This window comes from Lepus europaeus, chromosome 3 (assembly GCF_033115175.1).
Source record: "Lepus europaeus isolate LE1 chromosome 3, mLepTim1.pri, whole genome shotgun sequence".
Lineage (NCBI taxonomy): Eukaryota > Metazoa > Chordata > Mammalia > Lagomorpha > Leporidae > Lepus > Lepus europaeus.
The window spans coordinates 78,880,599-78,907,036 of NC_084829.1; the positions used below are offsets into that span (position 1 = coordinate 78,880,599).

Here is a 26,438-nt window from a genome sequence, read left to right on the forward strand (position 1 = left end):
GGCTAGTACAATGAAGCTGCATACAATTTCCTGCTCCAGCACAAAGTGAGCCAGATAATCACCTGGCAGAATAAAGGGCTTTGTGATTAGTGTGTACAGCGGATCTTCAGATTCTGCAGCTCACACTTCAGGACAGTAAGCTGTTTATGGTGTTAGGAACTTAATCAAGAAGGCACAGCACACCCCTGCAAGACTCCTGAAAGCATCAGACAGAGGAACAAGTTGCAGTATCTGCATTCATCACATTAGCCTGCAACAGACTCCCACCAAGAAAAAAAAAGCCAAGAAATAAAGACCTTTTTCATTCTCTTTCCTTTTACTTCATTTTTTTCCTGTCACATACCATAATATTACACAAAGTTTAGCTTTTTAAATTCTAAATATGTTGTAAATGGCATAGCAGATAATAATAAGGTAGTTTTTCAGATATGACCTGGTGTGACTTTATTCGAGAGTTGTCCTTATCTATCAGTCAAATGTGCTTGGAGGACCTATGCATTGGCCAGTGAGACATATTTGTTATACAGGAGAGGACTGGATTTCACAGGTTTGCTTAAAATTCACAGCAAATTAGCAACAGCTCAGATCGCAAATGCCTATCTAGTGAATTTCCTTCGTGCATCCTGGACTAAGCAATTGAGGAGTGAAGCAGCTGAGAAACTCAAAAGTACACACTCAGGCATGCACACCTTAAGTTCGATTGTGAGAGGAACTGGGACCAACCTCATTTCTAATCTGATTCACAACAGTTTCTCTTCCTAAAAGGGAAATGGATGGACACTTTTGCATTTCTGTTTGTTTTAATCTTTTTGACATCTTACTTCAGAACAGTTTTAGATTAGTTTGCAGATTTTAGATTAGTTTGCAGAAGTTGTGAGATGTTAAGACAGTTCCCATTCACCCCTTTCTCCTTTTCCCCATTAGCATCTTATAATAGTATCTTTATCACAATTCACAAACCATGCCCCTTCCCTTATTTTTTAGCCCAAAACTTTTATCCTTCCCATCCCTCCCAGCCTATAATAATCATCATTCTTCTGTGTTCAAATTGTTTTTTGTTTTTTAATTTTAGTTCCCAGTTAGAAATGTGCTATTTGTCTTTCTGTGTGTCTGACTTATTTCACTCAAGATGATGTCCTCTAGTTTCATCCATTTTGTTAAAATTACAGGATTTCATTTCTTTAACAGCTGAATAATATTTCATTGTGTCTATATATGCCACATTTTCTTTATCCATTCATCCAATAGACACCTTGCTTGATTCCATGTCTGCTTTTGTTGACAATGGTGCTATAAACAGATCCATTTTCATGATGCACACTCCATTGTAGTTTCAGCTGGTGTCCTAAAACAGCTTCAATATCTATAAAAAATATGGGATCTTGCATAATTCATCATGTGGCATAAGAAGTAGAATGGACAAAAATAGTAGTCAATCATGGAATATTTTGAGAAGACATAAATCTTTAAGGGGCAAGAATAGTAACTGATATAGAACTGGATAACATGAGGCAAACAGCATCTAAAACCAAAGAGATGAAAACAATCAAGCTGTAAGAAAGAGATGGCAAGCACGTAATCTTGGTTGGAGAAAGTGTGGTTATAGAAAAATGGAGGCATGGGGCGTGAAAGGGTAACTGTCATCTTGACACTATATAGGTATGCTAATGGGAATATGAAACTTCTACTGCTTCTTGCACAGAGCAGTAATTCCAGTGATGAAACCAATCTAAGGGCACTTAGTATTTGTAGTGTCTTGTGGGCAGTTTCCAAAGTTAAATGCATATCCAGCAAACATGGAATTGGTTAGAACTAATTAATATGAGCTCCATTATACAAAATGCGAGAGCAGAAGTGCTCATACTTCACTGAGTTTTTCATCTGAATCACTGTAAAATCAAAGCAAGTACTTATTTGAATTACTCAGTCAAGAACTCTGTATGCCATGCATTTATTAGCATTTCATGGCTTACCGAGCACATTCACAGATATTGTTTTGTTTGACTCTCTCATCAACTCCATGAGTTGGGCTATTATTGCTTACGTCTTACAAGTGAACAAAGCTTAGCCTAGAGAAATTTGGTGAGTTTCCTGAGGTCACTTAATTTGTGGATGTCAGGGATGAAGCTTGACCCAGGTTTTGACTACAAGTCAAGTTCTCCTTCCTCTGAAGAATTTCAGAGAACAATGATGGACAGACATGTCCTTGAGAAACCTGCCTGTGGAGCAGTGTTCTTGGCAGCACAGATTTCTATTATGGTGATTCTAGCTGCTGTAAAGTGTTAGATACTAGACCAGAGTTTCCTCCTCTATAGGACACTTTTTTTTATCTGATTACTCACATGGTAAAGTCTGATAAACATCAAGGAATCAATCATATGATAAAAACATTTGTGTACACAGGAGCATGATATTTCTATTACTTTCTAAGCATATTTAAATAGCAACTTGAATGATTGGTTTAATATTACTTACAGAGATTTTGACCTTTGCAATTTCTGGGAAAGATGAATTATGTAAGCAACAAAAATTTAGATTTATTTTTAATTGGCTTTTCCAGAATAGCTAATCTCACTTTGCATTTGATCTTCGTAAATTGCTCTGCAGTCTATAATAGCTTAAGGTTTTTAGGTTTTCTGAGGCAAAGACATTAAAGTAGTCATGCTGCTTAATATTTTAATGGCTTAGTTTTAGTTCACTTTTGGAAACTGACAATATTTTAAAATTAGAGTCATCCCTCAATATTGCAAGGGGATTGGCTCCAGGATTATCCATGAATACCAAATTCTGCAGATGCTCAAGTGGTTTCTATAAAATGGTATAGTATTTGTATATAGCATACACAATCCTCCTCTATACTTTAAATTATTCCTTAATTATATAATAATACCTCTTACATCGGATTACTATGTAAATAATTGTTATTCTATATTGTGTAGTGAATAATGATGGGAAGGAAAGTTTGAACATGTTGAATACAGATGCAATTCTTTTTCCAAGTATATTCACTCTGCTATTGGTTGAATTTGTAGAGTTGAAACCCATAGATACTGTAGACAACTATATATTCTGCACCCATTTTGTCAACAATAGTGTCAATACAATTTTTTTTACTTTGTTTGCTTCATAATTGATGCCTTTGCTTTATTTCCTTATATGCACATCTGTGTGTTTGTGTGTGTGTGTATATGTGATTTCTGATATATTTTATCTTACCCAGGCATTATGACTATTTTGCCTCTTTCAAAATTCACTAATATCAATTTCAAATATATTTTTAAAAAATAAAATACAATATTTGTTTAAATTTTACTGGTAACCAAAGTTGCTTACCTCTCTACAGTCTCAAAGACATGCTTTTCCCCAGGACTTCATTTAACTTAAAAAAAAAAGTCAAAGGTAGAAAGACAAAACATTAACAGGAAAAGAAAACAATCATGCTATAACTCTTTGAAAAACAGTAATAAGCTATAATTGGCAGTGGAGGAAAATTTGGCACATTGCCATTTCTATCAAACTACTCCTAGACAAACTTAAGTAGTATTATTTACTCAGTCCTAAGAATCAGGTTGAATCTGTAAATAAAAACCCAACTGGTCTGTAAGTTTTTATTTTCTTAATTCTCAGACTGAAATTTAAAAAACACTGTAAGAGAAAACTGTCTCTTCAATAGTAGTACAATAGTTCTAAATCACTCAGTTCTCAGTTGGGCACTAAGAGAAGTGGAGGTCAAAGGTCTTAATGACTTGCCTAAGGAGAGACAGCTAATTAAAGAAATATCTAGACCTCCTAATACCTAGTCACTGTTACTTTTATTCTTTAAACAATTACAAAATTTCTTATATTAGGATTCTTTAGACCAATAAAAAGGTCAACTTCATATGATCTCCCAAACGCACTTTCGATAATGAACATTAGTCTTTGTTGGAGCATTTTTGGGGAACAGTTGGGAAGAGGTAGAGTAGTAGGAAGTAGGTTTGAATTTTGTTTAGCCGTTACTTAGTTAAAAAGATTTTGCAGCCCTATGACTTAATTTAATATTCTTCTCCCACTACATGTCAGGAGTTCTTTAATTGTAATAATTACTAAAACTGAGAAGAAATGAATGTTTCCATAAATTAGTTCTGAATAGTCTTAGTATGTGCACTGTGTTTTAACTACAAAATAGTGTGGAGAGAAGTGTTTTAATGGAGATTTCATTCTCAAGCAGATTTGACCCAGATATCCTTTTTGATGCAGATATCTCCTAACATATTCAACTGCCCATCTTTCAAAGTATCATTAGGACTATGTCACTCCAGAAATTATTCTGGGAACAATTCAGTCATTACTTTTTGATAAAGTCAATCTAAAATGGGATTATGAGATAGCAAAAACATCTATTTTGTGGTCACCAATTATCAAATTGTAATGGGAAAACAGCAATGGAGAAATTATTGTTACCTCGGTTCTTCGTCTCACTTGGAAGAATTTCCAAGCGAATGGCAAAGAGATTTAAAAGTATTTATTAAAATCAAATCAAGGACCTCCAGCTGGAGCAGCATGGAGTGGGGCTTTCAAGAGAGCAAAGAACTCAAAAAGTCTCATAGCATTCGGTCTTTAAGTACAATCTTGGGGACCAAACTGTAAGTCAACAAGGTGGAGATTAACTCAACAGAAGACCTGATTTAAAACTCTCCATCCTGTCTGGCCTGCTAAGGGTGGGATAGATATCTTGTTTTTACAATAAGCTGTGAGCTCAGGAAGGGCTTTCTTGCTATTCTCTTGGTAAATTTGGAGATTCAGAAGGAAGAGATGCTATTGTTCTTTGTCAATTGAGTCTCCTCCAACCCAATGTCTACCCGCCAGCCAACTGCCATCTACAATCTCAAGAAGGAGCTTTATAAAACCTCTGGCCTGTATAGGGGAGCAGTGAATCCACTCCTCTTTAATCAGTTATTCAATGTGTCATGCTTTCAGTCCAGCAGTATCCAAATGCTGTCTACTCTCTTAATGCCAGAAAGACATCTTTATTCATAAACAACATGTTCCAGGAAGTTCCATCCACTTCCCATCAATAAAGCACTGCTTAGTACCCCCAGGAGCTGGTGACTCAGTGGCGTTTGTTCTGTTTCTCTTATTGCTGTTTATGGAGGACCATTGGACAAGGAAAATTAAAGCCTAAAAAAAGAAAGTCAGTTCTATCAATACCGCAGTGATGAAAATGGCACTATTGATTCACATTTGCCTCATGGTTCACTCAGGATTCCTCTCTATTTTATCTCAATTGAAACTCTCTGATTTCTGCCTTTAGGGATAAATCGTGCCTCCTGGCCAGAGCAGGCAGAGCAACACTGATAGTTAATGCAGGCGTTTGGGAGAAGATTGCATGTGTTGGATTCTGACTATAATTTACCAGTGTGTGACTTTGTGCAAGTTTCTCACCATCTGTGCTTTCAATTCATCTATAAAGGGAGATCATAATAGAATCTATTTAATACAGATTTTATGAGGGCTATGTGGATTAATACATATTATGCTCTTAAAAGAATGAATAACATGTGGAAAGTGCTCAACATGGACCTGTTATTATAATCTATCCTCCTAAGTGTGCAACCATCCCAGTGGCAGCATATTCATCTTCAGAAAGACACCATATATATGTATCACCATTTTGCCTGTCATATATGATGCCACAGAGGTCACAAATCAATGGTCATTTCAGTACACTTCATTCACAGGGTGGTCAGCACAAGATACTGAAGGAGTTTTATTCTGGAAATGAAAAGGTTTTTGTCTTTGTCTGCTATTAGCTTATTAGGAGCTGGGGAAGCATATTCCGTGTTTCTGTCCTTGCTTTCTGAGCCAAAACTCAGGGAATCTTCTAAAGGCTTATCCAGACTTACTACTCTATATCTGGTTGGCTGTTCAAGAGATAGAAGGTAATGGTTAAGTGACTCGACTGTCATATGGTTGAGTAAGTTGAAAACAATTTATTCAATGAAGACGTTTCTCTTCTCTGGGGATATGGATTTGAACAAGACAGATAAGAATGATGCTCTCCTAGATTTAACCTTCTGGAGAAGAGAATCTTTTACTCAATAATAAACAAGAAAATCCCCAGTAGTCATAAGTGCCAGGGGAAATTAACAAAAGGTAAAGGGATATGGGCAAAGGATTACTTTAGTTTGGGTAACCTGGAAAGTTCTCATTTGAAAACTAAAGGGCTGGCGCTGCGGCTCCATAGGCTAATCCTCTGCCTGCGACTGGGTTGTAGTCCCGGTCGGCTCCGAATTCTGTCCTGGTTGCCCCTCTTCCAGGCCAGCTCTCTGCTATGGCCCTGGAGTGTAGTGGAGGATGGCCCAAGTGCTTGGGCCTTGCACCCCATGGGAGACCAGGAGGAAGCACCTGGCTCCTGGCTTCAGATCAGCTCGGTGCGCTGGCCGCAATGTGCTGTCCGCAGCGGCCATTGGAGGGTGAACCAACGGCAAAGGAAGACCTTTCTCTCTTTCTCTCTCACTGTCCACTCTGCCTGTCAAACAAAAGTACCAAAAAAAAAAAAAAAAGAAAAAAGAAAAAAGAAAACTAAAGAACAAGAAGCTAGCTATGTGAAGAGCCAGCGGGAGAACATTCCAAGCACAGGGAAAAGTGGTTCAATCCCTAAGGTAGGAACTAGTTTGGAGTGTTTAGGAACAAAAGGAAGACAGAAAGGAAAGAGAGGAGTCTGAAGAGTCAGGGTAGACTCCTGCAAGTCTCACAGCTGCAGCAAGCAGCTAAGGTTTTATTCTAAATTTGATAGAAGCAATTGAACAGTTTTAAACAAGGAAGTGGTGACTTCTTCTGTTTTGTAGTTTATATATTTTTGAAATAAGGACTGGTTCCAGAACTTAACTGAAAGAGGCAATCACAATCTTCTAAACAGAGGGCTGAATTGGTTACTTTATTAAGTCAGTAATTCTTGATCTTTATTTTAATTTAGTTCTTAATTGAGAGATAATTTGGGCAACTCATATAATTGTCTATTTTCACTATCAGGCCAATAAGAGCTGAAGTAGTTTCTCACCCAAAGTTTGAAGTGTGACAAAATGATCTCAGATTACAGCTGGGAAAACACTTTGGCTTGCTTTAAGGATAATGTATTGTACACATTTCCTATTTAATGTTCTAAAGCATTCCACATTCCTTTGGGAAGCAAAGAGAAAAACCACAAGAAGAGATCATAGAGCAGACATCTGTAGTGTCAAGCCTCTAAAAATATTGACACAGAACTGCATTAACATGTTGGCAACTTTCCAAACCTGAGTACCTAACTCATAGTAATTATGAATGTCAATTAAATAATGCCTATATTTTTAAAAAAGATTTATTTATTTATTTGAAAACCGGAGTTACAGAGAGAGAGAGAGGGAGAGACAGAGAGAAAGAGATCTTCCATTCACTGGTTCACTCCCCAGATAGCCACAATGGCCTTGGCTGGGCCAGGCAAAATCTAGGGTCCTGGGCCTCCATCTGAGTATCCGATATGGGTGTAGGGGCCCAAGTACTTGTGCCATCTTCTGCTGCTTCCCTGGGCACATTAACAGGAAGCTGGATTGGAAGTAGAGCAGCCAGGATTCAAACCAGCACTCATATGACATGCCAGTGTTATAGGCATTGGTTTAACCCGCTGTACCACAATGCTAGCCCCAAAATAATGCCTATTTAAAGAGCTTAGAACATTGATTGGAACTTATTTAGTATCCAGTTGATAACAACCATGATTCTGGCTCTCTTTCATCAAACCTACCCATTCCATTCCAATCTTGGATGTCCTCCTATGGTGCTGTGTTTATAGCACTTTAACATACAGTATGTATTTTCTTTATCGTATTGCAGACAAGTGTATGTGACCAAAACTACGCTATAAGTTTTAATATGGTACCAAGTGGACTTACTAGATTTTACTTATGGCCAGTTTATTCCTGCTGAATGCGAGCTTTTTTGGTCTCTTCCACCTCCACCATAACTGTTACTGTCTCAGGGTGGTTTGTACCTAACCTGTGTTTTCCAAGTTCAAGTCTCCTGCCTCCCACTGATACTGTGAACCCTAAAATGTCCCACCCATTTATTCTCCTTAATGTTAGATAGCCAGTATGGGTTTTATTTAGTTGCAACAAACCTTTCCTAGTGAATACAGGCTAGTACATTCCTTTTGGCTTTCCTTTCAGTGCCATCTTCTCCCTTGATTGCATCTTCTAAGATGGTTGAGTTGATAGGTAACAGCTAATAATACCCCTAGAGCTTCCCAGTCTTCCCAGAGTGTGTACAGCAAAAAGTTTTTCTCTGAGGACAGTTATACTAAATCACTCCTCCTCCAAGAGGCAGTAATGTAGCCCCTCCTACTGCCATGTTTCTATTGCAAATGGTTGGGACATCTAGGATAGCACCTACCACACCTCATTTTGCATCAGAATTATTTGAGTATGTATTAGCTTCTCTTCTGGATTATTAGGACCTGTGAAACAAGAGTTATATCTAAAGTTTAAAAAATATTATGTGATACATATGTAATTCATTAATATAATCCCCTTAGTTAATGGATAGATAAGAGCTAATACTCATTGTGACAGCTATCTTTAATCCTAGTCCCATTCACTCCATGAAGTTAACCAGAGTCATTAAATTGATGTATGGATACCACTTATGGCCACTAAACTGTCACCCAACAGCCAGTCTCCAATGTGAACAGAAATTCCTGCGACTGTGCAGAAATCCAAAACACGTCTGGTTCTAAGCTTTTTGGATAAGGGACACTCAACCTTTAATTACAACCATATTTTTTTACAGCAACAAAATTTATTGACATCTTCTTTTCTGCAACACAAATGTCTACTTTGGGGCATAGACAAGGTTGTTTGCTGTGCATCTGATGATTACAGGAAAATTACATAGTTGTGTGTGTGTGTGTATGTGTGTCTTTAAATGTGTGTGTATGTATCTTTAAATGTATGTTGTATACTTCCATAGAATTTCATACTGGATGTATCACTGTGTATAGTCAACTTTTTTTCTCTTAGATACCCTAGACCCCTTTTCAGGTATGGATCTACATCTCTTTATGTGATGGGTGATTTTCTACTGCATTGATGTTTCATAGTTTATTTTGCCAGACCTCTTACTGATGATCATGAGGGCCATATATGAATTTTCATTGTTACAAATAATGCATCAGTATATAACAGTTAACATTTTAGTATGTACTCCCTTGGGTTCAAGTATACTTTCTACAATGGATGATATAACAACTGGCTTGCTCATTCAACTTTTTTCCCACTCATATTGTCTACCACAATATCTGACTTGCCATTAGGCTCTCAGTAGACACAGTTTAGATTAATCTGAATGATCCTGGGGCCAGTGTTGTGGTGGAGTGGGTTAAATCGCTGCCTGCAACACTGGCATCTCATATAGGTGGCAATTTGAGACAGGAGTGCTCCACTTCTGACCATTTCCTGCTAATTCACCTGGGAAAGCAGCAAAAAGATGGCCTAAATGCTTGGACCCTTGCACTCATGTGGGAGATCTGGAAGAAGCTCCTGGCTTCTGGCTTCAGTCTGGCCCAGCACTGGCCATTGCAACCATCTGGAGAGTGATCCAGCAGATGGGAGATTCTCTCTCTCTCTCTCTCTCTCTCTCTCTCTCTCTCTCTTTCTCTGTTTTACTCTGCCTTTCAAAAACATTTTTAAAAATATTTAAAAAAATAATTTTATCCCAGATCATCCTGCACCTCCTAGCTCCTGTTCCCCAAAAGGAAATCCAGTCCAAAGACCAAGGAGGATGAGATCCAAACTGCCTGTGTAGAGAACAGAGATACCTCCTCAATTCCAGAGAGGCCAGGAAACTTTCCACTAGGAAATCCCATCAGGTACAATATTTGTCATCATTTTAAAAAACTCTATTGAAGTAAGCAGAAAAAAAGTTTAAATTAGTCACAAAGAGATATAGCTTCCTTAGAAGCACAGGTTGTACATCCTTAATATGAAAAGAAGAAATCCAAAATCTGAAACCTTGTAAGTACTCAAACAATACCATCAATGGAAAATCCCACACCTTGAAACTTTGTTTCATAAACAAATTACAAAATTACTTTCAGTATATATGTATATATAAGATTTATCTGAAACATAAATTAATTTCTTATTTAGACTTGGGCATGGTTCCCAGGATATGCAAATATTCTAGAATCTGATAAAATTCCTAGCCCAAAACACTCTTGGTTCCAACCATTTGGATAAAGGATACTCAGTTTTTAATTAGAGCTATTTCTTTTTATAGCAACCAAATTTATCAGCATACCCTTTTTTGTAGCCCAAATGCTTCCTATTTACAGATGAGAACATTATTGTCTCCATCATGAGCATTAAATGATATTTATGTAACACCCATCTGCTTCATAGTTTCCATATACTTCATATAACTTTATTCCCTTGTAACAGAATCACATTAATAGAAAACACTGATTGATGAATTATTTCTCACGGGAAAGATAGTTAATTTCACTGACCTGCATGGGTCACAATTCAATGCATCACCCTGGATGAGGAAGCAGACCTGTGGAGAGGAAACCACAAAAAAGACAAATCAATGCAGAGTCCTGTGATCCAAAGCTAAGGTCATTTTTAATGGAATAAAAAGGCACTCCAGGGCTTTAGTTATTATATGACAATCACATGCCACTGCACCCTCAACTGTAATTAGAACACAATAATACACATCCTAGGGTATTTTCTTTAAGTGACACTGAAAGCTGGGGGATGGATGAAAAATAACTGTTTTTCAAAAACTAACATTTAAATAAAACAAAAAATAAAAGTGCAACACTGATGAAAAAAAGTATACATTTTGTTTTTCCCATAACAATTTCTAATTTTACTTTGTCTCTTCCTTAGCTAATTACCAAATACAGAACATTTGTCTCTGGAAATAATGAGCTCGTTACTATGGGGTTTCACAGTTAGCAATCATGAGGCCTTTCCCTACTTTAGAGGTTAAATAGTTTGTGAGCTGCTTGTTGTTAGGGATCAATCATATCATGCTTTGCTGAGAGGTTCAGTAGGGATGGTGTTGGAAGGTGTGCCCTTTCTGGGATCAATGGGTTAAAAAATGTCTACTACTACCTTAGACCTTAGTGGTTTTGTAGTTCTACTCTGAAGTGTATCCTTCAATAAATATCTCTAAGTGATTTAGTAAACTTTAAACTTATTACAATCCCACCTATAAGCATACACCTTCCATATGATCCATGCATCACACTCCTTGGTGTGTTTACCCTAGAGAAATAAAGAAAAACCTATACACATTCATAGCAGTTTTATTCGTAATACTACATACTGGAAACACCCCAAACTCCTTTCAACTGGTGAATATGCAAGCTGTGCCACATCTATCCAGTGGAATTTTATTCAACAATTGAAGGAATTGATCTATTGATAGATCCAACAACTTAGATGGATTTTGAGGGTGTAATGCTGGACTTAAAAATCTAATTTTTGGGGCTGGCACCGTGGCTCACTTGGCTAATCCTCCACCTGACACGCCAGCATCCCATATGGGCACCGGGTTCTAGTCCTGGTTGCTCCTCTTCCAGTCAAGTTCTCTGCTGTGGCTCGGGAGGGCAGTGGAGGATGGCCCAAGTGCTTGGGCCCCTGCACTCTCATGGGAGACCAGGAAGAAGCACCACCAGCCATAGTGGCCATTTGGGGAGTGAACCAACGGAAGGAAGACCTTTCTCTCTGTCTCTCTCTCTCTCATTAACTCTGTCAAATGAATAAATAAATAAATAAATAATTTTTAAAAAAATTCTAATTTCTAACGGTTGTATATGGTTTGATTCTCCTTATCTAACATTCCCAAAGTAACAAAGGGTAGAGATGGAGAAGAAAGCAAGGAATTTCAAAAGTTAGGCTGGGTGTGAAGAGTGTGACTATTAAGGAGTAACACAAGAGTTTCTTTGTAGTGATGGGATGATTCTCTGTTCTATGGAAACATGCTGATTGTGATGACAGTTATACTAAAGTATACCTGTGATAAAATTTCATAGAACCATGCTTGCACATATATACACATGCATACATAAACACACACATGGATGAGTTAGTGTAAATATCCATGGATAGGAACTTTCTTTCTCCTTCTCAAACTGAAACATGCTGTACATATACAACGTATTCACTGTTCCAGCTTGATGAATGTGGAAATAAGCTTATGCTCATAAAAATATATCAACACAATGCCATTAACATATCTATCACTCCAAAAGTTTCCTTCTGCTTTCCTGATTATTTCCTGTGCATGGTATGAAAGCTCAAAATATGATCATCTCTCCTAAAATAATTATAATTGGGCTATACAATATTGCCAACAGTAGGCACTTTACTGTACAGTACATCTCTAGGACTTATTCATCTGTATAATTAATATTTTGTACCATTTGACCAGTATCTCCCAATATTCCCCCTTTCCTGGTCCCTGACAACCAACAATCTTTTAATGAATTTAACTATTTTAAGAATCCTCATTTAAGTGGGATAATGTAGTATTTGTTCTTCTGTGCCTGGCTTAGTTCACACAGAATATCTTTGAAGTTCATCTGTGTCTTCAAAAATGGCAAATTTCCTTTGTTTTTAAGGCTAATGATATTCCATTGTATGTTTGTGTCACATTTGTTTATTCAAATATCAGCAGATGGGCACTTAGGTTGATTCCACATCTTGGCTACTGTGAATAATACTGCAGTGAAAAATGGGAGTGAAATCTCACTAGTCCAAGTGATCAATTTCAGTTCACAATTGATCACACTGATAGGTCTACGAGTCAAAGGGATCACACAAACAAGATTAGTGTCTGCTAATACTAATTGATAGAATCATAAAGGGAGAGAATGATCCATCATGGGAAGCGGGATACACAGCAGACTCATAGAATGGCAGATGTCCTAAATAGCACTCTGGCCTCAGAATCAGCCCTTAAGGCATCTGGATCTGACTGAAGAGCCCATGAGAGTATTTTAGGCATGGAAAGCCAAGACACTCTGGAAAAAAAAAAGAAGAAGACCTAAATGTGAGTGAGATCCCAGTGGAAAGAACAGGAACATCAAGGTAGGAGGTACCTTTCTCTGAAGGGAGGAGAGAACTTCCATTTTGACTATGACCCTGTCGGAATAAGATCGAAGTCGGCGAACCCTAAAGGCTTCCATAGCCTTGGCAACTCATGACTAGAGCCTAGGGAGATTACTGACGCCATAAACAAGACTGTCAAATTGTTAAGTCAACAACAAGAGTCACTGTGTACTTACTGTTTATGTGGGATCTCTGTCCTTAATGTGTTGTCCAATGTGAAATAATGCTATAACTAGTACTGAAATAGTATTTTATGCTATGTGTTTCTGCGTGGGTACAAACTGATGAAATCTTTACTTAATATATACTAAATCAATCTTCTGTATATAAAGATAATTGAAAATGAATCTTGATGTGAATGGAATGGGAGAGGGAGCAGGAGACGGGAGGGGTGCGAGTGGGAGGGAAATTGTGGGGGAGGAAAGCCATTGTAATCCATAAACTGTACTTTGGAAATTTATATTTAATAAATAAAAAAAGAAAAGAAAAAGGCACAACAAAGAAAAAAAGAAAAATGGGAGTATTATTATCTCTGACATAATGATTTTAATTATTTTGATTATATATCTATAAGAAGGGGGATTGCTGGATCATATGGTAATCATATTTTCAATTTTTTAGGAATTTTTCCTGTTTTTCTTACTGTTTACACCAATTTACATTCTCACCTATCTTGTATAGGGTTCCCTTTTCTCTAAATACTATCCAGCCCTTTCTACCTTTTAGGTTTTTCATTAATAGCCATCCTATTAAGTGATAGCTCATGTGGCTTTGACTTACATTTCCCTCTTAATTAGTGATGTTGAACACCTTTTCATATACTTGTTGGTCACTGAATGTCTTCTTTAGACAAATACATATCCAGAGTTGTTTGGTTGGTCGCTAATGAATTATAGGATTAATATTGTTAAGATGTTCATACTACCTAAAATGATCTACAGATTGAATGCAACCCCTATCAAAACCCCAATCCCAAATATAGGCATAAAAGTTAATGCGACAGAATAGAGACCCCAGAAATAAATCCACATATATTATCAACTTTAACAAGGGTGACAAGAATACATAAGGAGAAAATTATAGTATTTATAATAAATGATGTTAGAAAAACTGGATATTCATAGGCAAAAGAATGCAGTTGGATTCTATTTTTTATACCATATACAAAAATCAATTCAAAATTTACTAAATTCTTGAACAAAAGACATGAAATCATAAGGAGAAAACAAAAAAAGCATCTTGAAATCAGTCTTGCAAAGATATTTTGGATCTTTTAAGGACTTATATATTCATTCATTTGAAAGGAAAGCAAGAGAGAGAGAGATTCTTCCACCACTGGTTCATTTCCCAAATGGCCACAAGAGCTTGGCCATGGCAAGGCTGTAGCCAGGATACATGAACTCCACTCAGGTCTCCCACATGTACTCAAGTACTTAAGCCCTCATTGCTGCTACCTAGGCACATTAGCAGGGACCTGGATGGGAAGCAGTGTAGCCAGGACTGGAACAAGCATTCCAGTGTGGGATTCAGGCATCTCAGGTAGTGGGTTAACCTGCTGCACCACAGCACCCACCATGCTTTCTTAAATTTAAGAACATAGGAAACAAAAACAAAAATAGACAGATGGAATTACATCAAACTAAAAAGCTTCTTCAAACCAAAGGAAACAAAATGAACAGAATGGAAGAAAATACTTGGAAACCCTGTATCTGAAAAATTTCTAATATGCAAAATATATGAGGAACTCCTGTAACTCAGTTATATAGGGTTAACGCCCTGGGCTGAAGCTCTGGCATCCCATATGAGCGCTGATTCAAGACCTGGCTGTTCCATTTCCAATCGAGCTCTCTGCTATGGCCTGGGAAAACAGTAGCAGATAGCCTAAGGCCTTGGGCCCCTGCACCCGTGTGGTTGACCAAGAAGACCCTCCTGGCTCCTGGCTTTGGATCAGCACAGCTCTGGCCATTGAGGCCAACTGGGAGTGAATCATCGGATGGAAGATCTTTCTCTCTCTCACCTCTCCTCTCTCTAACTCTGACTTTCAAATAAATAAATAAATCTAAAAAAGAAAGCAATTGTTTTTTTTCTCATAGGGAAAAATAAGTAATTTTATATAGTTTTCTGTCGAAAGGCTTTTCAGGAAAGATCATATAAACTAATGTAAGTAGTCTCATTTAATAGAGCAGGATTTGCTACTCACTATAAACATTCTGTTACAAGTAAATGGCAATAAATCATGAATTTATGTTGCTGTTTTCTTAGAGTATGTATACAAAGCTGAGCTTGGTTTCTAAGTTATCAGTGTCACCAAATCCAACAATGCTTTAAAGTCTTATGCTGTGAAGATTAAATGTTTCTCCTATAGTTTAGCTTCCTGTCATGCTCCAAGCTGAGTTCATTTCAAGAAAAACAACAACATATGAAGATAAACATAAAAATCTCAGTTCTTTCTTTTGTCCTCCTGGAGGTTTTGTTTTCTGCCTCTTCTTTTTTTCCTATAAACAGCAGAAACAACAGTTTGAGGCCAGTGGTTTGTGATTGTGCCTTGTTTAGCTAACTGATATAAAATACCACTTGGTTGGGCCACTACAGATTGTGTGCCTAGATAGAAACAAAAAATTTTGCCTCATGTTTTTTTATTTTATTTTGTTTTTTAAGGTATCCAAATGTCATGCATTTTATTAATACACATTTAGGAACATAGTTATTCTTCCAAGAAGCACAATTGATTCTTAAATAGATGACCTGATTTTAATCACTCATCAGATGTTCAAAACATTCACTTTTTCGTTATCATTCAGTCATTGAAGATATTAACCTAATATTGCTGAAGACTTAGATATTAGGTTTTTTGTGATAGTAACACTAATAATTGTATTTATACAATAGTGAAAATGTAGGGGGAGAAAATAGGAAAAAATATGTGCTGTGTATTTCCCAGTCCAGTTGTACTCTCTGCCTTTCTGAGATCAGCTCTCTTGCCAGGGTGGCTAACCTCTGTGAGCTCCATATCTACAGATTTCCTTATGCTCTGTTTTCTAGCTGGGTTGGACCAATAGGAAGCAGTATCAGGAGACTGGAAAGCTCTAGTTTCCTTTCTCCCTCTCTGCCAAGCTTGGTATGGCAGTGGCTGCATTTCCTAGGAATACTAAAGACCCTCCCTCACAGCTATGGCTCTTTAAAGAGAATGTTAACCTTCAGGCTGGGTGACAATAGCTCTTAGGTTCTGGTGTCAGTGATCATGCTCCCCACACTTGAAAATCATCCCTTTATTAACTTATGTTACTGATGCCAGTTGCTAAGGTCACTTATCTTGTGTTGGGATATTGACTCATGCAATAGGAGGATGGTTGTACTTTAATACAATAATGTGATTGAATATTTTATAATTTTTTAAATATATTTTTATGAATGCTTCCTATTATGAAAAATTCTCAGAATAGGTAAATAAATAAAATGATAGCAAGAGCATGACTTAATTTTGAAATGAAGAAGTATGTATATGTATAAGCAAAAATGTTTTCAAAAAACTGGAAGGAGGGGCAGGCCTTCACCAGACATAACACCTGCTGGCACCTTGATCTTGGATTTCTCAGCCTCTGGAACTGTGTGAAATAAATTTCTTTTGTTTATAAGCCACCCAGTCTATGATATTTTGTTTTAGCATCCCAAATGGACTAAGACACAGACAGAGGCTAATTTAATGTTGTGCAGAAAAACTTTTGGAGTTTCTCCAGCTCAGTGTCACTCACTGCTCTATCTCTAATTCAAGTTGTCAAATTGTGTTTCAGTGAAATAGATATTCCTTCATAAAAGTAAAAATGAAACCAGTTGAATAAAAACTCTCCCATCCCCCCACACTAATCCCATTCTTCTGGTATAACCACTACTAAGAAATAGTTTGATGTATATTGTTTGACAGATTTTTTTGTAGGCGTATGTGTGTGTGTCTCTTTTAACACAAATTAATGCATGCTACTCATGTAGCCCAGGTTTAAAAAAAAATTTTGTTTAAATGATAGACATCTTTTCTTATCTGATTATATGAATCTACTTCATATACCCCCATCAAACTTCTTTATTTGTCATTATAAAGTGCCAAAACATGCATAAGCATATTTTTGTTACAAAAGCTCTTTCAGTTTTCACTACTATATGCAGAACATACATGAGGGGAGATCATGTCATCGAAGACTCCACCATAGACCTTGTTTTTCCTCCTTTCTCTACTTGCCTGCCCATGCTTCCTGCCTTTATTGTAAATGACACTCCAGCACAACAGGCAAGTATAAACACATGGGCTGACTAACCCTGTGTAAGGTGGATTTCTAGGCATAAACAATTCATTATTCAAGTTGAATCTCACTGGAGTTCCAAATTATTCTGTTTAATGGTACCAATATATAGCTTTCTATGGAGCAATGTGTGAGCTGCTTCACTTGCTGCCATTTTCTCACTCACTCATTTTGCTCCTCAAAATTGGCTCTCAAATAACCATACCCAGGCCAGAGCACACTCTTTAGTTAGAACCTCTAACTGTTGAAAGGGCGTGACACTCTGCACCTCTCCTCCACTGTGTAATTAAGAATAAAGAAAATATAAACCATTAAATAAATACTGCATTTTGTTGAATTTTTTCAAGTTTTCAGTAACATTTTTTAAAATTTTTCTATTTATTTTGAATTTTAAAGAAATACCCACTTTTATATATGTTTGTATTAATGATGTTTTTTTTCTTTCTTTCTTAGATTTATTTATTTATTCAAAAGAGAGGGAAAGATAAAGAGAGACAGAGAATGAGATCTTCCATCTTCTGGTTCACTCCTCAAATGCTCACAATAGCTGGGGCTGAATCAGTGCAAAGCCAGGAGCCCAGAACTCCATCTAGGTTCCTATATGGGTGGAAATGAACTCAAGTACTTGAGCCATCATCTGCTGCTGCTTAGGTGCATTTGCAGAAGCTGTACTGGGATGGCAGGCAAGACTTGATCCCAGTTACTTCACTATGAATGCAGCCATCCCAAGTAGCAGCTTCACCTGATACAACAAAACACCTACCCTGTCTTACTTTCTTTAAAGAAATCTCCATCAATCGTGTAAACTTCAGACTCAGTAAAAGGTGGATATGTGTCTAATATCTTTTCTTGTATCTTATTTTATATTTTCAGATTTCCTGATTATTTAATAAAATTTTCAAAAAGGGGCTGGCGCTGTGGCTTAACAGGCTAATCCTCCACCTTGCGGCGCCGGCACACCGGGTTCTAGTCCCAGTTGGGGCACCGGATTCTATCTCGGTTGCCCCTCTTCCAGGCCAGCTCTCTGCTATGGCCCAGGAAGGCAGTGGAGGATGGCCCAAGTCCTTGGGCCCTGCACCCCATGGGAGACCAGGAGAAGCACCTGGCTCCTGGCTTCAGATCAGCGAGATGCGCCGGCTGCAGCGGCCATTGGAGGGTGAACCAACAGCAAAAAGGAAGACCTTTCTCTCTGTCTCTCTCTCTCTCACTATCCACTCTGCCTGTCAAAAAAAAATTTTTTTTCAAAAAGGAAAAGAGAAGTCTTTTGCCTCTGAACTACTCATCCTGCTCTGCTGTTCTATTCCAGTTCTAGGTTTATACCATTCTCTTCATGACTCATTCTTATTTTGGTATTTAATTTCAGTACGTGTTTTTCTTTCTCATTTACCCTTCTCACTCTCACCCATTGTTCCACCACATCTGCCAATGCACAGACTACCTTTACCTTATTCTCTTGAGTTCTCAACTTTCTAGTTCCTCTGCAAAAGCGTCTTTCATGAAAACTTTCCTTCTACCTGTCCCTATTCCTGGCCTTGCTTGACTTCTCTAACACTTTTCTGCGCCCAGATCCTCTGTTGGCTTCTTATTGACACCACAACCCTTAACTTCCAGGGATGGCCTAGATGCCTGGGATAGGATCGCCTTAACCCCAGCTCTCTGCCTTATTATCCACTGCTGAGTATTCCTCTCATCCTCAGTCTTACCCACTTCAATCCTGAAGATTTTTATGTGACCTTTCCATGTCTGATCTGACACTGGGATGAATTCAAGGATCTTATTAGAAACAGTGACTATAATAGAAAAAATTACTTGCCTCTATCCTGCCGCCACTGTTTTTCACAAATCTATTTTCTGCTTTCTCGAGCTCTAAACCTGGAGTCCACTTTGCTTCTCTTTGGCTTCCTACATCCAGACTTGTCTTGCCAGTTCTGCAATTTTCCTCCTATATGATTTCATTTCCATTCCTTTCACTTAGTTCAAACCTTTACTGCCAACAATATAATGATTTTTTTATTATAAATGTATCTGGACCAGGCTCTGCACTAAGGCTTTTACTTATATATTTCACTTCATTGTCACTAAACCATGATGAGAAAAATACTGTCATTATCCACTTTGGAGCGGGTAAGAAATTGAAATTTGATGAACTTGCCAAAGGTCTTTTGACTCATAAAAATGTAAAGTCAAACATCAAGTTCAAGATTTTCTGCAGGAGTATTCTGTGAATCACTCTACTACTAATTTTGTCTTTGTCAACTATCACTTCCATATTTCTATACTTTAACATTTCAATGGTTCTCCATTGTCTGCAGAATAAAACCCAAACTCTCTTACTTTAACCCTGGAGCCAAAGTCTCTGTGTATCCATGCACTTATCACTCATGGCCTCCTCCTTTATCTACTTAAATGAAATCCCCATTCATCCCTCAACACATTTTTAGTTTCTGCCTTCTCAACAATTTTGCCAAGTCACAAACCCACAACTATCTCTTCAATTCCTGAACAATAATTGCCTTATATCACTTTGTTTTGTAATTTATTTTTGCTTTTTCAGGTAAGTTATTGACAGAATAGTCTTGCAGAATATCTTTTTTTTTTAGGATTTATTTTATTTATTTGAAAGACAGAGTTATAGAGAGAGGTAGAGACAGAGAGAGAGGTCTTCCATCCGCTGGTTCACTCCCCAGATGGCCGCAACAGCTGGAGCTGCGCAGATCCAAAGCCAGGAGCCAGGAGCTTATTCTTGGTATCCCATGTGGGTGCAGGGGCCCAAGGACTTGGGCAATCTTCTACTGCCTTCCCAGGCAATAGCAGAGAGCTGGATCGGAAGAGGAGCAGCTGGGATTCAACCCGGTGCTTATATGGAATGCCGACGCTTTAGGCCAGGGCTTTAACTCACTGTGCCACAGCGCCAGCCCTAGAATATCTTGAATTTGATGTTTGACTCTGCAGTTTAGCCCCATTCAGCTTTGCGGTTCAGCTGATCTCATGCATTCATGACTGAACTTACTTATTCATCTGCAATCAGATGGAGTATCACTGGGACCCAGTTGTTCTGGGATGGCTGCACTTCTGTGCTGGCAATGGTCTGATCATCAGCTAGGATGATAGAGGTAACTGGGCCACATGTTTTCATCTACAGCAGAAAATACCAGTTTGCTTTCATAGCATCTGGACAGGATTAACACAAGACTTCTTGAAGCCTAAGCTCAGACATGTTATAAAATTCACTTCCTTTTCATTCTGTTGTATAAAACAAATCACAAATCAAGCTCAAACTCAGGAGATAGGGAAATAACCAGCATTTTTTACTGTGAAGTTACATTTGCAAAGAGTATGACTATAGAGAGGCATAAACCTCTCTGTCTGGTACAGGGAGATCAATTAATTTGGTCAGTTTATGGTTTGTAAGTGACAGACATGGATTGGAACTCCACCATGTCTATCTGATTCTAAATCATCTGTTCTATCTTACACCATGACTATACTATTTCAACTCTTCTGTCTTCCTTAATTAAGATGAGCATATTATTAATTTTAATTGGAAGGAAGCTTTACTGGCAGAAATGTCATAGAAAAGGAAAGAAATTTCCTAAGCATCTCCTTCCATTTATCATCACAATCAGCCCAGAATATGACTTTGTATTATCCCTCAAAGGAAATTAAAATGAACATTCTAATCAGCTGTGGTTCATGCTGCAACAAAATTCTGCATTATCCATGTCAAAGATATGTCCCTCCTTTTGGTAAGCATGATTCTGGGTCTTGCCCTACCCCTGGTATCATTCATCTAGTTCTGGTTGGCACTGGCCCATGGCTGCATTCCCAGAATCACTACATTCCCAGGCCAACCATTCCTCTACTTCACATTATGTCTACTTCAGTGAATCAGGAAGGATTCTTAGGGAAAAGAAAACAAATACAGACTATAAATAGAGTGTATTGTATGGTTGAGAGTGAAGCAATGTTAGAGAAAGTCTAAAATTTTGCAAAGCAATAGCAATTATAAAGTTTTAAACATAACTGTAGGTAATCATCATACATAATATGAAAGGAAAGTATACTATAAGAAAGACTTAGGGGAAGACAGAGGTGGCTATCAGTGTGTACCTAAGGGCAAGAAGAGGGCCCTTAGAACATTCATGTGATTTCTCCACTTGCTTTGCTGTTTAACCACATTGCTTTTTATTGTATCTTCTGTTTCTAGCCAGGAGTTCTCTGATCCAGCTCTCCTCAAACTTGACTGTACATGCAAGTCAACAGGAGAGCTTGTTAAAATGCAGATTCTAATGCCGTAGCTGTACCATGAGTCTGAGACTTTAGATTATGACAGGATCCCAAGTTATGTCCATGCTGCTGATTTGGAATCCCTGTTTGTATAGGAAAGCTCTTGTCTATACACACAGCATTAGGGGAAATGGGTAGGTGAGAGGAATAAGATATAGTATTTTAGAAAATGAAGTTAAAAAGAATATTTACTCACTTTGCATTTTTGAATGTCTCCAGCTTTGGAGTATCACACGCAATATCAGACTGATATCAGAGAACTATTATGCTTGCCTTTTTAAAATAAAATTTTGTTTATTCTGCTGACTACTGGGATTTGAGACTAGCTAGTTCCTCAAATGTTGTCTGTATTTATATAACTGAAAATGAATTTAGGCTTCTACTTTCAGAATCCACTAAGATTCTTTTTTTCTGTTATAGGTGAATTAGTGAAGGCACAAACATAATCAATTTCATTTAGCTTGCAGGGATCTAAATGAAAATTGTAGCTTTTAAGGCAAAAATGATCAACACAATTTTAGAGTTTGTTTTTGTAAAGCAGTAATAAGTTCCACTCTAACTAGGAGAAGCCTGACCTAAGAAAATGCTATGTAAATAGACAAGAACATAATTCGCTTCTTCTCTTTGTGAAGCTTCTGACAAAAACAATTCCCAAATAAGATGTCTATTTGTAAAATAAAGCAATACATTCATTAGTGACAAAATAAAAGGCCTTTATTCTTTTCATTTCCCAGTTTGGAAAAGCAAAGCACAGAGAGGTTAATCAATTTGTTCAAGATTGATGTATTCATGAGCTCCAGAGGAGCCCTGCAATTAAGAGTCAGCCCAGCCACACTGAGGCAGTCTTCCTTGCTCTCACCAGGCTGCTGCTGGCCTAGAGACCATCCAACTTGGCTTCCAAGCCTCCTGGACTTGTCTTCACACATGTCGTTGACCTCTTGATGATTATATCTTTTATCATTGCACTGATACGCTGGAATTTTCCCAGGCAGTTTCTAATTTAGTGTCAGTGAGATGTTTAAAGTAATTGTTCTATTTTTCATCAATGCCTTTGCGCAGATTCACTGGTATTCATAGTAAACTTCATTTGCTGCTTCTACAGTCCCTATCATCAGTAATGCGTGTTTGAGAAATCCTATCCTGAGACCCTGGCTTCCTTTCCTGGTGGCCTTCCCAACACCAGCTCACTGACACATATCGTCACCACTCATAGAACTGTGCTACTCAGAAAGTCACAGAGGAAAAGAAAGGGAAATGACCTGTTTTGGAAAACACTGGTCCACGTTCAACAGAAGCAGTTTCTCTGTCTTTCACAACCAGGATGATCAATAATTCACAGTCTAAATCAGGACACCTTCGAAAACGAAGGAGTGAGATTGAAATCAAGCTAAAACAAAAGGCATAAATTAGGATTGGTTAGGGGTACTACGACATATGGCCACCCTATTAGAGGCTTGCACTGATCTCTATGTGGACACCTCTAAGACTTCATTGGAAAAGGTCTGGAATGCTGCAGAGTTTTGTGGACCCTGTGCAGTAATCTAAGCATAAAAAGTATGAAGCCCTGTTGAAGTTCCACTACATTATAACCTTCAGGTATCAGTGGATTTTTATAACTTTTTAAGAACTTAAATGATTCTGAACGCATGTGGAAATAAACACAAAGAAATAGCGCAATGGAAAAGGTAGAATTTATTTTAAGCTTAATTGTTTTATTCTTGCTTCCAGTTCATTTCAAACACGTTACTGGTTGTAAAACATTTTGTGTCTGCTGAGCACTTACATCAGGAACCAATGGTGGTTAAGAAGAGGAAAAAAAAAAAAAACTCTTAAAGAATGGAAGTGCAAAACTAAAGGTAATGAAACTCCACTTCCATTCATTAAGGGTGAAGCTTGTGTTTAATTTAAAAAGGAAAACAAGGTTAAGAAGTGATCAAATTGTGCTATCTAGGAAAATGTAAAAATGCTTTTATTTTACAACACATTTTAAAACACAGAAGTTCTTTGCAGATTGTCATCTAATCCCTTCCTAGGCAAGTACAACAACATAGGAAAATGGGGTATTGTACATCTTTAGCTGCCTTATAGGCACTACTAACATATTTTCCCATCTGTTGTTCCACAACTCCAATCTTTATCTCCAATAATCTGCTAAGTCTTAGTTTCCTTGAATTCAATTATAGCTCCTGTTATCTTTTGCAAATACTCTCCTGAATATGTAACTCTACAATATAGAAACTCCAGTATAGAAACCCATAAAGAAAGTCTAAGATTTTTTTTTATTTATTTATTTTTTAAATCTTTTTTTTTTTGACAGGCAGAGTGGACAGTGAGAGAGAGAGAGACAGAGAGAAAGGTCTTCCTTTTGCCGTTGGTTCACCCTCCAATGGCCGCCGCGGTAGCGCGCTGCGGCCGGCGCACCGCACTGTTCTGATGGCAGGAGCCAGGTGCTTCTCCTGGTCTCCCATGGGGTGCAGGACCCAAGGACTTGGGCCATCCTCCACTGCCTTCCCGGGCCATAGCAGAGAGCTGGCCTGGAAGAGGGGCAACCGGGACAGGATCGGTGCCCCGACCGGGACTAGAACCCGGTGTGCCGGCGCCGCAAGGCGGAGGATTAGCCTGTTGAGCCACGGCGCCGGCGAAAGTCTAAGATCTTTAACTCTATTTACAAATCCCTGAATCATCTGTGTCCCAAGCCTCATTACTAAGCAAATAATATGCTCACATTTATTAAAGGATTATAACCAAAGATGAAAAAGACATGACAAAGCCATTCTCTAAAGGAATTTACTCTCTCTGAACCAGTAGATACAACAGTAGTGTTGAGATGGATTGAGACCTTCCAAGAGCTGGTTTACAAATAATTTTTATGCCTGTTTTGCGAAGCAAGGTGGAAATGGGAGAAGCAAACAGGAGGAACAGAGAATACAGAAAGTGTTTTGGTCTAGAAACCAGGTGGAGGAACCAGATCCCAAAGTGTTTAAGAGCTGAAAACTGAAAAGGAGTACATCAGAAGTGAAGGGAGGAGAACAAGAATAGAACTTGCTGAGCTATTTTTAAATCTCTTGCAATTTGTAAGAGCTCATTCCATCAAAAGAAGGCTTACATTTTGTGCCACAGATAAGGACCCTGGACTCAGTAATTCTCAATCCTGGTTGCAGATTAAAACCACAGGTGACTTACAAAATGCGAATTATCCCAGGACTCATTCCAATGTTCTGATTTGACTGGTCTCAGATAGGGATCAAAAATGCAATGTGTAAAAACTCCCTCCACCAAGGTGACTCTTGTGAAAATTAAATGAGATTACCCAAGTGGATGCACTTTGCACAGGGCTCTCTAAAGGTTGACTGTTATTGATAGGATTACTGAATCAATAGCCACTGCATTTCAAAGCAAAAGGGAGAAAGAGCACATTTATGGACTGCACTAGGGCTTCAGTTCAGTTCAGAAGATGTCTTTGTACTGAATCTCAAAGTCCAGGTTAAGTCAAGAGTAGGGTCATGCAGCCTGCCCAGGAGAAGGAAGAGCAAAGACAGAGGCATAAGGGTAAGAAAAAAGATATTCTGTGTTGGGTACATTTTCTACTTAATTAAACAATCACTTACTGCTTACTTAATCCAGCCTTCACACTATCCTGTTCGTTGGGTGCATAAAGATGACTGAAAACAAATATATAGACTGTGGTAGACTGGATAAAACAAAGGCTCCTCTTGAGGGTGCTTCAAAGAGTGAGTTAGTAAATTTGAACTTCAGAGGCACCTTTAAGAACAAGCACTGGGCAGGAGCTTCCTTCAGTGAAGTTCTTATGCATCAGCTCATTCTGAGTCAAGGAGATGAATGTCAGGAAGAATGGATTTAAAGTTCCAGTATGATTAGCCTCACTGGAGGAAACTACATGTGCAGGGGTGGGATACACACCCTTTCCTTGGCTGACTGCAAAGTACTTGGAAATGTGAAACGGCATCATTGCTATGGACTCAAAGCAAACGCTAACAAATGAGAGAAAACCTATTTTTAAAAGCCAGTAAATATTGATCCCACTGAAATTTATAGAATACATTTAATGTATTAAAATTGGAACCTTTATGCAGATCTTCAGGTATGAAATGGCCCAGTTCTCCCAAGGTGCAGTAGTTGTCTAAGGCATTTTGTGGAATGAGACATAAATTCACAAACACACTCACAGATTTATTGATATTGTAACTCCCCAGACAAGCCTTTTTACCTTAAAATTTTCATCTTACTGAAGAAGGAGATGTATGAATCAAGGGCATCCCCAGGAGAACCAAGGCAAGGACAAAGGATGTCCTAGGCACTGAGGCTCTTTCATGAAGCGGTTGGGAGCTGTGAGAGGAGGCTGGAGACTCAAAGACCAGCAACAACGCATAGTAAACTGGCATGCAGTAGTTTGCAATATGGTTCTGGAAATTGTTGCATCAGTATCACCTGGGAACTTGATAGAACTGCAAAATTTCAGCTCCCATCTCCGTCTCAGGATACCCTGAATCAGAAACTCCGGGCTGGCGCTGTGACACAGCAGGTTAAAGCTCCAGCTTGCAGTGCAGGCATCCTCTATGGGTGCCAGTTCTAGTCCTGGCTCTTCCTCTTCCAATTCAGCTCTCTGCTATGGCCTGGGAAAGCAGTAGAAGATGGTCTAAGTGCTTTGGCCCCTGCACCCACATGGGAGACTGGGAAGAAACTCCAGGCTCCTGGCTTT

The 26,438-nt window shown here is 38.2% G+C and overlaps 1 long non-coding RNA gene across 1 annotated transcript; it reads right to left on the bottom strand.

Moving 5' to 3' along the window:
- Positions 1-402: 402 nt before the first annotated feature.
- On the bottom strand, positions 403-24,989 carry LOC133756977 (uncharacterized). Its single transcript, XR_009865554.1, has 4 exons — positions 24,902-24,989; positions 10,523-10,569; positions 3,334-3,379; positions 403-1,363 (listed from the first exon to the last, which is right to left on the bottom strand). It is a non-coding gene; the product is annotated as an uncharacterized LOC133756977 (long non-coding RNA).
- Between the last annotated feature and the right edge of the window lie 1,449 nt (positions 24,990-26,438).